Below are 14425 nucleotides of genomic sequence, written 5' to 3'. Positions count from 1 at the left end.
CCAACGTGCATCACTACACTTAGGTCAGCCTGCATCTCTCCCTCATCCTTCGTCTTTACTTACATTTGTTTGTCATTCAGGGACCCAGAGACCAGAGGTCACTTGAGTTTTAAACGCAAACATCACATCACATCGTCATTGAATGGTTCACTCTTTCAAATAAGAGCTAGAGCTCAAGTCATCTGGTGAAAATCCCTGTGTTTTTTTTTTTTTAAAGCATATTTTGCAGAACAAATGGGAATTTCTGTTTTTTACATTATTGCTCTATGTCCATCTGTGCGATACCACGAAGACAAAATGACTTTAACCTTCCAAATTAGTCTCAATAAATGGATAAGCTCTAAAGTTCCAACATTCTTAGTTTAAAATACCTTCTTTGTGTTACTTTCCTTCCACCGCAAACCGAGGCAAACACAAAGGGGAATTTTATACTCCAAACAATTCAGCTTTGTAAGACATGTACTTGATTTAATAAGCTCAGACTACTTACGACTCATTTTAGTTTTACATACACATTTAAGTAAATGTTTTACACAAGTGCTGTGAATTTTGGCCTTCACAGGGGATCTCTCGATGGCCGTTATAAACAGGAGGGATAATTACAGTAAGCAAGACCTCACTCTTCCTGACTTTTTAAAAAACATAATTAAAAAAATGTGAACTCGTCCTTTTAAGGTGTGAGTTATTGCTTTTTTTTTCTTTTTTTTTAACAATTCAGCCATGCTTTTATCCTACACTAGTTGCCCTTCTGAACCAGCATTTATATAAACACAAAAACTGAAGTTAGCTTTAACTTTTTTATTGAGAAACAAATGCATTATCCAGCCACAGCTACAATCTTATTAAAGTTTTTGGCTTTTATTAAAGTTAGTTTGAAAGCTCTTAACATTACCTTGACACTGTGGTTACATTCTCCTCAGCCTTACCTCTCTCTCTATACGCCCCACCAAGGGCATCAAGAACTTCTGAAGAAAGTCTTCTGTCAGTGTCTGCATAGGCCCAAGACAGAAGAAAGGGGTCATACAAGTCAAGAAATCAGACACCTGCTTTTTGAATTGGACCGCAAAATGCTTCAAATAATAAAAGAGGTACATGCACTGAAAAGCTTTATGCAGTTACCTTGATCTTCTGTGATCAAATGGGTCATTCTTACATTATACACTGTACACAGTCATACTAATTGAATTTAACTCTTGTCTAACATCCTTAAATATTTCTTCTGTCTCACCTCTCTTAACACTAAGCTAAACTTCAGTTGATGCTGTCTGGGGAAAAAAAACAGTTCCTTTCTTACAGATGTTTTAACTCCAGCAAATGGACAAAGACTGATTTGAATTTACATTTTCTTTTATCTTATGTCATGAAAGCACAGTTTTAAAAGGAAGTGCCACAGGTGGAAATGGTGAGTTGTGGTAAATTTGTCACTTGTGAAGTTTCATTTAGGTGATTCATTTTTACAAATTTTGTAGATTGATTGATTTATTTATTTATTTATTTTGGTGAACATGATATCTGATATCTGTTTATGTCTTTTTTCCAGTATTTTAAGTTAAAGTATGGGATATAACTTAGTAAATTGATATTATTTTAAATGTATGTCAATGACGATTTAAGCATTTGATCAATATACATTCTCCCATGTCCAACTTGATATGTATTTTTATCTATCTTTTGTTCTCATGTTGCTTTCCTGACATGACCATTTGCCTGCATTCTTTTAGTGTCTGACCTGTTATTGTTAGAGATTCACATTGACTCACAACAGCACGATGGGTTTGTTTGCTAGCACATTTTGCCTTCCTACAGGCCCATTATCTTATACAAGAACTTAGTGAAAAATATGGAGTCGGGGTTATTTAAGCTCTTTATTTATTGACATTTGACATTAGGGAAAACAAAATCTAAATATTTGTGTATAATTTTAGGTAACTGAACTGAAAACTGGTAACTGAAACCCTTTTTTCCAAGCTTGGTACTGCAGTACTGATAATGTTAGCCTTGTAAAAAAAAACAAACCGTTTAAAAATATAAAAAACCTCTTTTTAGCCTTGTTTACACACTCAAACACAACATTGTCTAACGTGCACTCTCTTTCATTATTTATTGCCGCACATTATTGAACCAACATTATGGGGAACAGTGTGCTATAGAACTTGAAATAACAAGTGGATAAGTCCACTAAGTGGATAGTGGATTACCCATAATAGGCACACATTTAATCAGAGTGGTAAAGTGGATGGAAAATAGAGATGGCAGGAACATATCTTCCACAGTATAGACTATACAATTTCTTTTTTTTTTTTTTCTGTTTCAAATTTTTATTTTTGAAATTTGTTTGTTTGTTATTCCCTCTTTTAGCTCTATACATTTTAATTCATTTAGTTGCATGATGACATGTTTGCAAACATGCGCACATCTTAAGAGTTGCCAAAAACGTTCCTTTTTCTAATATCACGAGAACACAAAAATCACAAAGGCTTTTGTGGTATCAAATAAAAAACAACAGTGGGGAGTCCTTTTCAATTAATACATTTTTTTTTGATGAGTACGATTTGCATGTGTCTTACACATTGAGACATTTATTTTGTAGCCACGGTTAAAACACTTTCAGATTAGTTTAACAGAGAATGAACATACAATCAAACATACAATCGAACATAATATCAAAATAATTTCCCAGATTAGTCCGTCCATTAAAGTCCTTTCTAGTAGCACTTTCGGTAACAAAACAGATGTGAATCAAAGACATCTTTCTGACACATGACATGTTGGAGGCAAAACCTGAACTATCTTGAGTTGGAGATTCATCAAACGCCACTAATATAAAGAGGAGATCATGGCAGGTGTTTGTATTTGTCAGGGCATTTAGGTAAAGAATAATGATTTCCATTAGCTTGAGGTAAATAAAAAGTTATTGCGATAACATTTATTTGTCTATCATGCAGCCCTGTATCTAAGTGAGTGGGGCTAAAATGAAGAGCAGGAAAGAGGCATCTCTCACCAAAGGACAAAGACCTCAGACAAAAGTGTGTGGGTGTGGGGGTGTGTGTGTGTACGTACGCTGTCTGGAAGATGCTGGCTGGATAAACAGCAAGCGTGTGGATCTATAACTAATGGTGCAGATGATGAGGTGGAGGATGAGGCCTCTTGTAATCGTCTGCCACCCATCAAACAGCAACCTGACAGCATCACAATACACAGCCTGTGTAAGGGAGGGTCAAAAAAAATGGTGGTGGTGGGGGGGCTGTAAACCTAAATGCTAGCATGCAAAAAAAGTGATTTAAACATGATTTAACATCATAAAGAATTTGTGAAACGTTTCCATTTGTGCAGCTAATGAAGGGTTTCTGAGTAAAGTGTTGGCTTGGCATAAAACGCTGTTGATTCATATAATGACTGTGTGCAAACAGTCCTTTACTACTGACCGAAAACTGCTTCTACTCGTGCATTTCAGTTTTTCAGCCCGAGTTCTCCATCTGATTGCAATTACCAGTGATAGTTCAGCAAAACATGTTGATAGTGCAATAAATATATATAAATATTTGCCTTTTATACCAGAGTGCATTTTTCATCATTTCTACTAAGAAATAGCACTTGCAGTGACATGCCAGCTGTGAGGCTCAATAGACCTACACCTAATATTGATTGGAACGTCTGTGAGCATACAGGTTTCTACATGTGTGTATGAAGCATCGGTTTTTGTTGATGGAAGTGTGTGCAAGCCTCTTGAGGCCTCAAGGCCTCTCGGCTATTTCATACATACACATGCAAAGACACACACACTCACACACACACATCGACTGGCACCCTGCTCTGCTTTTAGAGCCATTACTGTCAAACAGCTGTTACCACGTCAAGAGAAGTGGTGTTGATGGGATAGAGCGAAGGAGGGAGAGAGGCTGAGGGATAAATGGTCAGGGCCAATAGATAGATGGATGGATAATTGGGTGTAGAGGAAAGAGGGAGGGGTGCGAGGGATGGAGTGGTGGATGAATGAATAGCAGGATGGAGGGAGAGGAGTCGGGGGGCATGAGGGGCTGGGCTAGGCCTTCTCTAAGTGAAGACAGATTGATGTGGGTGTCAGAGAGGACTCCAGAGAGGAACAGCCCTTTATTTGACAGTCAATTATCAGATAGACCCAGTGGCCTCACAGTCCATGGCCATCACCCTTATACAGTGCGCAAGTGGGCTTCAAACACTGGCTCTGCAGCCAGGGGTGGGCAGCTGGAAAATTAGATGAGGTCCAAAGAGAAAAATAGTGGTTTCAATTGCTGAAGGTACTTTAGTGAACTAAGTTTTTGTCAGTGTGCTCTATATCATGTAGCCTTTGTGTTCCAGAAATGTGTCACTAAAAGGACATTCACACATAAGATGCTTTGATACAGTAGATCAGCTTAAATGTTAAAAAAAAAAAAAAAAAAAGAGGATGGGCTTTCTGAAGAAGCTAGGTTGAGTTAAGTTGCCATCAAAAAACCAAAACAAAACGCTGAGCAACGTGCTTTGATGAGCCCATTAAATAAGACCGAAAGGACAACCTTCAACGTGGCCAATTGAGACCACCACATAAATTGGAAAAAAAATATAAAAGGCACATAGAAATAATTAGAAAAAAGAAATGAATAAAAGTAAAATTTACTGAAGCGGAACAATGGCTACTGTCTTGTAGGTCTAATTTAGTGGGTTGAGACACAATCTAATCTGTTTAACTAAAAGTAGGATTAAAGCACCGTCGTTCATCAGCCAGTACACTTGGCTTTAAAGCACAAAACACAAATATGTTAAGCTCTTTGCATTAGTGTTTAGACTCTGACTTGAGTGGAGGCCTCTTGAAATTTTTTTTTTCTCTTTTTCATACTCTGCAAATTCCTGTAGTGTTGTTCTGTTTAGCCCTCTGGTTTTTTCTTTAACTTTAGTTGTTTCGAACATCCAACTCATATTTTCAACCGCCCCCACTAAAACCGTGTTTTCCCTGTACTCATGGTTAGTGTGGTCTGTGCCATCAACCTGCGTTGTTGGCCAGACACACCACTCCACTGGGTTACATGTATTTTTATTTGATTGTCTCCAAACGGATGTTGGCAGTGGTGAAGGTCTTTTAAAATAAAACTGATTATAATGCGCTTATGATGGGGGGGGGGGATGGAAAGTTTTTGATGGACTTGAGCGACCGCTGCGGCCTTCAGACAAGGTCAGTGGAGTCGTGCTTCTGATGGCTAGCCTCACCTGTGCTATTCAGCATTTAGCCTTGAGCTGGGATGTCACAGGCAAGTGCTGTGAAAAGAAACACACGGACACACACACACACACACACAAATTGGAATGGATACGTGAACGGATATACAGTACAAGCCTTTAACTTCTCTATCGGTGAAAGTTGTGGGTGGTTGTAGCTCCCTCAAGTCAAAGGGGACCGCTTGGTTATAAAGTGTTAGCCTGTAGTGGATTACTACAAATCATTTAACGTTCAGCTTTAGACATACAGATGTTAAATCGATTAGAAGTATAAACATACATTTGCTCATTTGGTGTCTCCTTGAATGTGGTGACGGTCATTCCATCTTTATTTCCATCTTCACCAAGCCTTCAGTTATGTGTTGTTGTGTGTTCTCTGAAAGAAGAAACATTTGTCCTATCTCTGTACATACGCCTACTTTGCACTACAGTACTTTCCTCTTCTGGAGACAGTGGAAGGACGGGTAGAAGTGGCACCTTATGGCACTGATTCAGAGAGTGAAGTATTTTCTTTGCATACTTATCCTTTTATGTTGGACATACAAAGATCATGTAGCACAAATGGGGAAATTCCAATAGACCCCATTAGTTGCTGTCCATGGTGCTGAACACAAAACAACTACTCAGTCCTACTTTGGCAACAAAGTAATTACTGCAGTAATTACTGTAACCTTCATAAATACAATGACCAACTGAACAAACAAGTAGTTGAGAAATATCTTATGAAGACTTACTATTTGAAAAAGAATGTCAATCTTATTTGTCTAAATTGAGTTGAAGAGGTCAGCTTTGAGTTACCTGCTACCATAGCAGTTTTCAGTTCTCCGTTGCAAAAGGAACAGTTTACGAAGTTGCACAAAAGTATTGGGACACTTGCTGACCTTTGCCAAATTTTTCTGTTTGAATAACTTTTTGACATTGATATGATTAGTTTGAGGTCATGTTCAGTTTGGCATTACAAGGATGTCATCTGATTGGTTAACAGGTTTTTGCCTTGAACACTTAGGAAATATCTGAAATCATTCACTCATTCATTCCTCCCCATATACAGTGTGTTTAAAAAGTATTTACCGCCATTCGGATATTTTCCACCTTGTGCCTCATTACAACCTTTAATCGATGTCCATTAAATTTGGATTTTTGGACACAAATGTGCAAGAAAAGACGTTCACATCCAAATAAAAACTATAAGAAAATCACATTCATTAAAAATAGAAACCAAACGAGTTTGCATAAGTATTTAAAACAACCCTCCTAAATCATCAGTAGTGCAGTGAACTGGCTTCAGGAGTCACATAGTAAATGTGTTTTCAAATAATATATCAGAGCATTATTTTCTCTTTCACATATTAAAATAATAAAAATAGGTTCCTTCTCACTTGTTTGAAGAACGTAATTGATGTTACCATTATCTTACAGATAACAGTTTTGATATTGTTATTTAAATGATGGGTGCAGAAACTGTGGAATCCTGACGTAAGGCTACGAATGTTTTTGTTCCTCAGTGAATCTTCTCAACCCTGAATATAAATATAGTGTGAAAATGATTTTTAAGTGACTGCTCTGTTAAATCTACATGAGAATTTCTATTATTGACATATTTTGTTCTGTACACAGCTTCAAATGTCATCTTTGCACTGTATTTCAAAGAACAAGATGAAAATGCAGGGACCAGGTAGCACCTCACACTCAAGATCATCAGAGTAGAAACCTGTATAAGCGGCTAATTATTGTTGTAGCTGTAGACCAACTTGACCTTAATTAAAAACAAGAGCAAATGAGAGGCTGTTATGTCTTCTAGCTTTGCAGGGTTAATGTTCATTTATGTGAAGTCAAAATCTGCCACGTCCATGTATCAAACCCTTCTTAATTGGTCTTAATTGATTTTGGTTCATCTCGTCCTTGTAAGTTGTAAGTATGTTCTGTTCATCTTTATTTTTTACTAAATTTCAAGCCGGATCATTTTGGATCACAATTATATAAAGTGTTCTTAATATCAGAGCCATTATTCTTGGTCTTTATTACATATTCTCCTGAGGATTTATGACTGACTACGTGATGCATGTGTCAGACTGCATCACCTTCTGTATTTTTTGATGACAGATTTTGGTAGATATTTAGTTTGTATTGGAGCAGCATCGCTTCATTGTGGCACAAACATGCAGATTGTAACCCAACAGATCTGCATGGTATTTCTGTACATTTCTATGCTCATTGTGCAAATACTTCAAGCGTCTGTAACTCGCATCTTTGGACCTGTTTTTTTTTTATTGGAAGCATTAATATTTGTTTGTGCACACGTGTGCATTGTCAGTTTCTGTGCGTGTGTGTATCAGCAGTGTGCTATCAGTGCCCCCTGCAGTAAAACCAAAGGGAATAAAGAGACGAGGGAGCAAGAAACACAGCAGAGGCAAGATAGCATGTGTGTGAGCGTGTGACACAGAGGGGGAGAACAAGTTTTCATTATCTACAGCATGCAGAGGAACTTAATCACTCTCCAACAACACAGAGGTCTTAAAGCAGAGACCAGATCCTTTAGACGGAGGTTCGTGTAATATAGGAAACCAAACAGCCCCCTGGAAATTGATGCCACTCGCGCACTAAACACAACGGCAACTATGTAAATGCTTTTTTTTTTAATAGATAAAGTACAGTATGTTCAGTCAATTATAAATGAGTACAAACAGTCTGTAGCATGAATGTTGTACATTAGCTAAAAGCAGCCCCACACTAACAGCAGTTCACATCTGCTAGAGTCAGAATGAGAGGGAAGCACCTATAAAACCTGCATTTAATATAATTCTTTTTGCACTTTTTTTTACATTTATTTGATCAGTAATATCTTCATATTGTTATTATTCTTTCGCCACTAAGCCGAACACTTAGTCTCATTACCGATTAAAAGCCTTTGCCACATTTTCCACAAAATAATATACAAATATTTTCATTTTAAGATAGTAAAAGTCTAGGAAATGATAATGATTCTCTCACATATTTACACAAACTCAGCCCAGATTACGGTTGTTTTTGAACAAAATATGACATTGATTGAACAATGCCATCAAATTATAGTGTGTATTCATTTTGGTTTGTAATGGTTTATGTATCTTACCTCGAAGAGACAAGGACACAGTCAGTGCTTTTGGCATATGTGGCACATTAACAGCGCACTGACCAATTATAACCTTTTTGTAGCTGAGCGGTTGGCTTCTGTCTATGGCGGATTTTTATTTTTACGCCCAGGATGCAAAATTTTTATTTCCTGTAGACCAGAATCCTGTGGTCGTATTGTATTGAATGCATATTGAAATTACAATCCCATTGGTTGATATTTTTGGAATGTCGTATAAGACTGTCAGTTGCAGTTTTATCAAAAATTTTATTCACCTGCATTTATGACTCTTATTACATGCAGTAATTTATTTTGAAAAAATTGTGCGGGGAAATAATTAAAACAACCAAGAGATTAACGTTACCATTACATAAACCTCATTTGGGTCTCTCAGTTGCCTCTTAGTGGTAAATTTTCTATATTCAAATCTTACTGAGAGAAATATCTGTCAAGAGATTTATCGGTTTTCTTTACTTACCGTTACATTTTACATCCCGAATTCCCTTTTAACAGTGTAGAGCTTTGCAGCTGCTTTTTGTCGGGTGTCTCCAGCTCTGTGGTTTTTGCTTTGAAGAGGCTTTTCTGTGGTTCCAGTCTAGGTCTGTTTCAGAGGTAGCCAGGGCTCCATTAGATGGCATCACAGCACTAGACTTCAGCCATCCTCTCAGCTCGGCTCTGCAGTGCTGTGGTGAGATGCTGCTCAAGATGTGAACCGCATTGATAAAACCGCAACAGAAAAAGTCTTTGAACAGCAAATCACGAGCATTGGTTAGGATTTTACTTACTCAAAAGGAAAAGTGAGAAATTTAGATTTAAAGCATGATATGATTTTGATTTTTATTTTCCTTGTGGACGACAAAAATAGATGCAATGATGGGGACTCGTGTTTGTATTGCCTTTTTAATTATAGCGACAGAAAACACCTGATCTTTTGGTACAAAGACGATTTACGGACGGAAACGATTTGACAGATTAATCACTTAAATCTGAAGGCTTTCTTATTTCATTTTTAGAATCTTTTTTTATTTTTGTGAATTACATAAAATGCCACTGACATGAATTGCTTTACTATGGTCAATCCACGTGACAAATGCTACTTTTCTATAAATACAGTTGTTGATTTAATTGGATATGACAGAAAGTATGAGTCTGTGTCACATCTAAATTCTTTGCTGGTATTATTATAATATGGAGTGGCCTGTTGAAGCGAGCCAGTCCTGTAACTCAGATTGATCCCCTATGCCGCTGACAGATATGACTCAGGATTATAATGTGTGTGTGTGTGTGTGTGTGTGTGTGTGTGTGTAGCTCTGTCACCCACTACACCATGTCTTTGTAATGTGATTAATCACACTCCATTATACCTCCTTCATTTGTCCGACAATGCACTGTTTTATAGGGAATTAACACAGGTTTTTATTGGCTCAAGCAATAAATCAACATGAGCACCTCGCGGCTCCCATAAAATAATATTATTTGGCTGGCATGAAGAAGCGCTACTGTCAGTTTGGCTTCAGAGCAGCCATCCTTAAATCTGTCGCTCTCGCTTTTAACTGAAGATATGTGTGTGTCGGTTGACTGTAATGTGTTTTTGTGTCTGCGAATCCCCTGCTGCTCTGTTTCATGCAGACACTCCAGAAAGGAGAAAAGATAGTCAGGTCGGATAATGGAGCGTTTTTCTAAAGCAAATGTATAAAAAGGGCTCCTGAAATGACAAATGATTGTGGCCTAAAACAGGCAGAGCCACAGCAAGAGAGGGAGAAAGAGAGAGAGAAGGAAAGAAGAAATGTATTTGTTAGAAATTAGATGTGGATGACAATCGAAGTGCTGTCTTGCCTTTCAGTGCCGCTAAATGTTGTGATATGTGAATTTGTGTTTGGTGCATAAATAGAGAACGTGCAAGAGAACATACAGAAAATAAAACAAACAGTGGAAAACATCTATTTAGCCATTTCCCCCCGTACTTCAAACATTATTTTCGGTCATCCTCAAAGGCCATCTGTGTCTAAAATGCAGGAATTTCCATTTTCTAGAAATATAGAAAAACATCCCCCAATTAAATGTTTGTTGAAATAAAAGTGTAATGCATATAATAGCATTGCTACAGTTATTTAGCTTGAATTATATTTCTATTATATAATGCAGCACTACTAATTCTGTATGGAGAAAAAAAATTCTGTCATGGCATATTTTCTTTTAAACAATGACAACTGTCAGCTTTTGTATAGCTGTAATTTACCTCTGTGATGTTGGTATCACATAACAGCACTGTAATATTTAAAAGGTGAAAGCCCTTCGCTGGATTTTGTCTTTTTTCTCAGATAGAGGTATCATATCAAAACGACAGCCGCTCCATTTAATGTCCTTTAATGTCATTTAAATCTCTGACTGTTGTATGCAGACTGATAATCTTCGTCTTTGTGATCTGTGGACTAATGAGACCTCTCCTCTTTGCCTCTCTGTGGTGAAGTCTCCAACCTAATTTCTTAATGCTGAAACACAAAGCCTTGGCTCCAGTGTGGCCTCAGTGGAGATCCACACTGACCATGATTTGAGTGAATAAAGGGAAAAAGAAAAAAGGGGGAGGTGGGGTAGCGGGGGGAAAAATAGAGACACAGAGAGAAATCGCAGCGATGCCAAGCATTTTTAAAGCGGTATTGATGAAAGGCTATAATTTTAGCCAATTAAAGGGATGTAGGGAAGGAGAGGCTTGATTTTACACCAACAGGTCGCACCTTTGCATGCACGGTGGGGGGGGGGGGGGAAATACAGCAATCTTTTCTTTGCTATGCACATCCACAGCAATGTCACCTGTGATTAGCGCCAAGAGGAAAATCTGGAATAAGGTGTGACACCAGATGAGAGGATGGAGACCTTTTAGTGGAGAACATGGATAACCGTGTCCTGTGCTATCCTGCTAACATCATCACTCAGCCTAAAGGTTACGGCAGAGTCTCCGCTGTCAGGCATGAATACCGACATTAATACACACGAAGGGGCTCTTTAGCTGAGGAGATAAAGAAATGCATGTTCCGGAATAACTTCATCTGATATCATATTTTTATTTAGGCAAAGAAAAAAATACTCAAATTCTTGTAACTATGTAAAGAGTAAGGAGACAAAACATTTAGTCACGTTCAATCATTTATTGGGTCAACATACAACACAATTTGAATTATACAGAGAATTGACCAACAAATCAGAACACATCATTTTCCCATGTGATCGAGCCACATTTTGATGATTATGAAGCTCGAGTCCCAGAGTCCATCAAATCTGCTGTGGATTAAGTCAACCATTTTTAATAAAGCATCAGGTTTAATAGTGAAACACTACACTTGCTTCCAGATTGTTTCTGGCTAATGAACTGGCTTTAATAATCAATTGTAGAATTTCGGGTTCTGCAATTGATCATTTTTTTTTATTTCGGAGGGTCGGAGGTTCGTGCCACGCTCGTCCTGATCACATGTCGAAGTGTCTCTGGGCAAGACACTGAACCCCCAACAGCCCATCCCCAGCCGTGCTGTGCTGGTCCCAAGCCCGGTACCAATTGGGGAGGGTTGCTGTTGGGAGGCCATCCCGCATACAAACTGCAAAATCAACATGCAGACAGAACTCACAGGATAAGCCGAAAGGACAAAAAAAACAAATAAAAATTCTCCCCATCATGTAGCAATATATTGACATCTCCAAAATGCAATGGTAATAGAAGAAACTTGCAGGACACCTAAAATCAAGTTAAAGGTTCTTGCACTCTCGTTATGCTTTGCTCTTTTTGTATTTATCATCAGGCCCTGGATAAAAAAAAAACTTTATCACGTATGTCTGTTGCTCTATTTTCATTATTGCCTGGCTGACTATACACCACTGCTCTCTCAATGTTGAATTTGATATCACAATTTCTGTGATTATAAAGTCAAAATATCGAACCTTCTAAAGTACTGTATGTTGCCAAAAACTGATACACAGTAGCTGATTCCTTTGTGACATACTGTAGGACTCCATTGTTGTAGGAATAATATCAGAACACGTCAGTCAGACATCTTCCTTCACTGCTATGAAGATGGTACTGTAATTTTTATGGATATAATCCTGTTGCCATGTGTATTACTCCAAGTCCGTAAATGTTTTTGGACACATGCACTTTTGCCTTCTCTTCCCTTCCCCTGCTTTGCTAAAAACAACAGTGTGCAGCTGCTTAAGTAAGATGTTTAGCCGTTTTCAATCTTTAAACTATAAATTTGTGTGACAGGATATATCGTTTTTGCTGTTGAAATGGCAACAGGGGACTCATTTCATAATGATGTTATGTCAGCGTTAGATAATTGGATTAGCCTGCACTACATTTAGGTAAAGTGTATTAAATGATTTCAGATTTCCATCTGCTGGGTGATGCCCTTATGTAAGAAAACATCGAGCTCAGCCTTAGACCAGGCCTGTAAACACACACACTGTTCAAACACCCTCTCACAGACCGTGAGTGTGCGCTCATACACATTTAATGTATTACTCACAGATCAAATACAGCCTTCCCACCTATTTCCCTCCCAAGAGAGCGGCTGCATGTGTGCGTTATTAACCCCAACACTACTGCTGCTGGTCTACCGGCATTAAACCCATTATCTTCTCCTCTTTCCACCCGCTCTCTTCCCTTTTTTTTTTTTTTCTCCTCCTTCTCTCTCTGACAGCAGTAATGAAGTTCAATAGATGCAGTTTTCCTCTCCTCTCTCATGTGCTTATTCTTTCCTCATTTTCCCTCTCCCTCTATGTCGCTACAGTTGGCAGTAGCAGAGGTTAGACAAGCACACTCTCTCTCCATCCGCCCCCTCCCCACCTCCCTCCCTCCCTCCTTCTCTCACCAGGTCCCAGAGGTGCTTTCTGCTTAACGAGGCTGGATATCTGTTTCCTAAAATCAATCGTCTGTCTTAAACGAACATCCCCGACCATCTGCTTCAGGGGCTTACACACACACACACACACACACACACACACACACACACACACACACACACACACACACACACACACACACACACACACACACACACACACACACACACACACACACAAACAAACTGCTTTCGTCTTGCTGGAGCTCCAGTCCCAATATTTGTCAAGTGTGTGATCCAGCAGGCTCCTCGAGGGCCCCCATGAGCCGATGTCGGGGTCCTCCTGAGGCCCCTCAAACTGCCGAGGGCCTAACACTTGGCTCGGCTCCCTCCCTCCTTTCTTTTCCTTCTCTCCCTCTGTCGCTTTTCTGTTTGATTAATCACTAAATCTGTGTGACACATGGACAAGGCTGAGACTCTGCCAGCAAACTGTGTGCGTGTGCGTATGTACAGTATTTGTGTGAATTGTATTTTTAAAAAAAAAGTCAAATCTACATCTAATCCATTTAGCAGGAGTTTAGCTGTGTTAGCAGTGACACTAGTAGATCTAATTGGGATGATGTTACATATTTTTAAGACCTGTCACACCTTTGACCTTCTGACCTTCCAGATCAGTAATTCTCAAACTCAACTGAATATATACAGTGTCTAAGATGTTTTCTTAAATGATGATCTGTAATGTTTTCATCCATCAATTTGTTATCTGGAGAGGCTGATAAAACCAAGATCATCACCACTTTAATCACTGCAGAGATGTAGTGTGTTCTTTGTGCGTTGAGTGTATTAGTTTGTCTGCTCAACGCAGGGAACGTTTTGGGTGAGCAGGCCTTCTGTTGTTAGCGTGATCATAGAAGTGATACACCAGGCTGTCAAAACTTTATGTTTTACCTGTTGACTAAAGAAGAAATGTGTTTCATGGGTTCAGCTTGTAACAAGTATAATCAAAGTGTAACTTCAGTAATAACGAAACATTTATTCATCACTTTTTGACCATTTTTTTTTAGCCCCAAATTCAAAGATACTAAATTTGGGTTCCTTCCAGCTTCAACCCAAACAGTTGGCATCGCCCTTTAAAGCCCCATATCAGTTAAACCCCAGATTCCTCCCCCTCCTTCCTCAAGTCTCTATTGTATTCCCTCATTCCCTCCTCCCCTCATCCCCAGCCCCTCTTCAGTAATTACAACCAAAGTCA

Source organism: Channa argus, chromosome 8, assembly GCF_033026475.1.
Source record: "Channa argus isolate prfri chromosome 8, Channa argus male v1.0, whole genome shotgun sequence".
Classification (NCBI taxonomy): domain Eukaryota; kingdom Metazoa; phylum Chordata; class Actinopteri; order Anabantiformes; family Channidae; genus Channa; species Channa argus.
This window is presented reverse-complemented; position numbering follows the sequence as displayed.